This window comes from Etheostoma cragini, unplaced genomic scaffold, assembly GCF_013103735.1.
Source record: "Etheostoma cragini isolate CJK2018 unplaced genomic scaffold, CSU_Ecrag_1.0 ScbMSFa_1638, whole genome shotgun sequence".
NCBI classification, from domain to species: Eukaryota; Metazoa; Chordata; class Actinopteri; order Perciformes; family Percidae; genus Etheostoma; species Etheostoma cragini.
Window position 1 is genome coordinate 1 of NW_023265713.1, and position 2536 is coordinate 2536.

General features: G+C 36.5%; 1 long non-coding RNA gene across 1 annotated transcript; it reads left to right on the top strand.

Moving 5' to 3' along the window:
- Positions 1-1771, top strand: LOC117940082. The gene is made up of 3 exons (XR_004655700.1): positions 1-172; positions 693-874; positions 1470-1771. It is a non-coding gene; the product is annotated as an uncharacterized LOC117940082 (long non-coding RNA).
- The last annotated feature ends 765 nt before the right edge of the window (positions 1772-2536 follow it).

The window sequence follows — 2536 nt, forward strand, 5'->3', positions numbered from 1 at the left end:
AACAATGTCATAAACAAAATATATTCAGAGATTTTACGACGGTAAAACAGCCGCAATCCAGCAGGAAACATTGCTGGAAGAAGAGTATTTTCCAGAACGAGGACATTTTTTGCGACGTAAAGGAGGAGTGGGGCGCCATCGAAGGATTGGAGCAGCACTGAACAAATTTCACGTAAGTGTTTTAATTAACAAAATGATTTCTATTCACTAACCAACATATTCGGTTCTTTATAGAAACGGCAGCCAAAGATTTACAGAACGATATACGGTAATGTTAAAAGTTGCAAAACGAACTCCTTCCGAGTTAAGCTAACATTAGCTTATCAAAAGTAACATACACGGTTTGTAAGTTCTGCAAAGCATAATTTTCTTGGTTTATTTTTCATGTTAAAATTCACATAATGCATCTTGCAAAACATTTGATTTCACTGTGGACATGTTGAAAGCTATGCTACTTTTAGGACCGTGGCAGCACTTCCAAAGCATATGTAAGCATATATGTGTGTAACCAGTGCCACAAACACATGGACAGAAATGCTTAAGCTACATGTTAGCTATTTCATTGTTATTTAGATATTTTGATTATATTTTAATAACTAATCTAATATGCATTAATATCTAATAATGACAAAGCAAATTCATATCTCGTTGTTGAGGTTTAGCTCTACTTTTTGTTCTGTGCTTATATGCAGACTCAAGAAGACCCAGCCAGCCACCTGTTCACCTGAGGGAGAAAGCCCTGTCTTCAGCCTGTCTTCCACCTGTCTTCAGCCCTGTCAAATAACCATTCCATGTGGCAGCAGCATGTTGGTGGACAAGTTTCAGGCGCCATGGGAAAAAATGAGGCCCTCTCTTGTAAGAGACATTGTTGCTGGTAAGAGCCCTTCTATAACTTCATCTTGAACAGCTGTGAACAGGAGTTGCACCTGGTGTGGTCTTAGTTTAGGGTGGGTACTGAAACGCTGACAGGAGTGGCAATCTGTGGAGTCTTTGGCTGCTGTAGCCCATCTCTTTTTAAGGTTGTGCGTTCAGAGATGATATTCTGCATACCTTGATTACGGTTACATTCCATTTCAATGATGGCCTCCGACAATTATGAAAACAAAATAGTTGGGGTAAAACGATTATTGTGCCAGACTCAGGTTGCAATATTCTTTCTTTTTCATTTGAATGATATCCAAGGAAATCCACTGTTAAAAATACAAGTTTTTAAAAAAAGGATAAATAAATGGATAATGTTTCCAAAGTCGATAAGTAATTGTCTTAAATAATTGTGATCTCAATATTGACCAAAATAATTATGATTATGATTTTTTGCCATAATCGAGCAGCCTTGGTTGTAATGAGTGGTTATTTAAATTAATGTCGCCTTTCTACCATCTTGAACCTGTCTGCCCACTCTTCTCTGAAATCAATATGATATTTTGTACAATATATTAACACACACTGAATATGTATTCCCTTTTCAGGATGTTGGAGACGTACCAGGAGGAAGTGGCTCTTCGGGCAGTGGTCAATGAGAAGCAAGTGCCTCCAGGAATCACACGTCATTATACTCAACCATTAGGTTTTTATGTGATACAGACCTTGGATAGATATACTGAGGATTTTGTTTGCCGTTAATTTTGCTTTCTAATTTAGCTACCTTGAAAAGCATAGTGGTTACTTAATGTCATTCACAGGTTTTGTAGTATAAAGTCAGAAGAGTAAAAAAAAAAACTTACTTTGGGCTTGCATGCTGTAAACTGGCATATAAATTGATTTATTAAGACGGCCCTAAATGTTTCATATATTGTACAGTGTGCTATGAATGGTACAAACTATTTAACAAGATATGTTAACATTTTCTGCTTGGGTTTTGTCTGTATCACATTCCTGTCTTTTTCCCATTGATTTTCATTGATTTTGTATACCAACTTAATTGTGGACGTAACCAACTCTATGTAAATCCAGTGCACACAGCTTTAGAAAGTCATATAATATAAAATTGAATCAAGAAAGTGAGGAAGTCTTATAGTTTACTGTAAGGTTTACCACCATTTTTTTTAGCCTTTCATAGCTCTTACAGTCCTGTCAAAGCAAAATGGCAACATTCATAGCTTTATGTTGACCCAGTTGGGTTTGAAAGTAAATATCTGAAAATGCTATCAATAATGAAAATAAAATTAGATGTTTTTGTTTTATGAAGGATTTTAGTTGTACTTTTTTTATATGGGGGTGGAAATGTTTAAGCTGAAATGTTTGACTTAAAAAGGGGCTGTATGCTGCTGCATTTCAAGTCCTATTTTGTAGTCTTGTGATCACTGTGTAATAGCTTCCGCTAGCTAGTTTTAGATGTACACTCCAACATTAACATTAGTACAGATGCTTTGGACGGCTGGTTCAAAGGCAGCGTATAAAAGGTGCTGCTGCAAGCTGCTGTTAGCAACAGCTAGCATTTACAACAAGTAAAGCTATGTGTCCATCAGGAAACTTCATAAATCACAGAGTTGAGGCAGAGCAGCAAGAGGACTTCAGAGTGAAAACCAGAAAATAT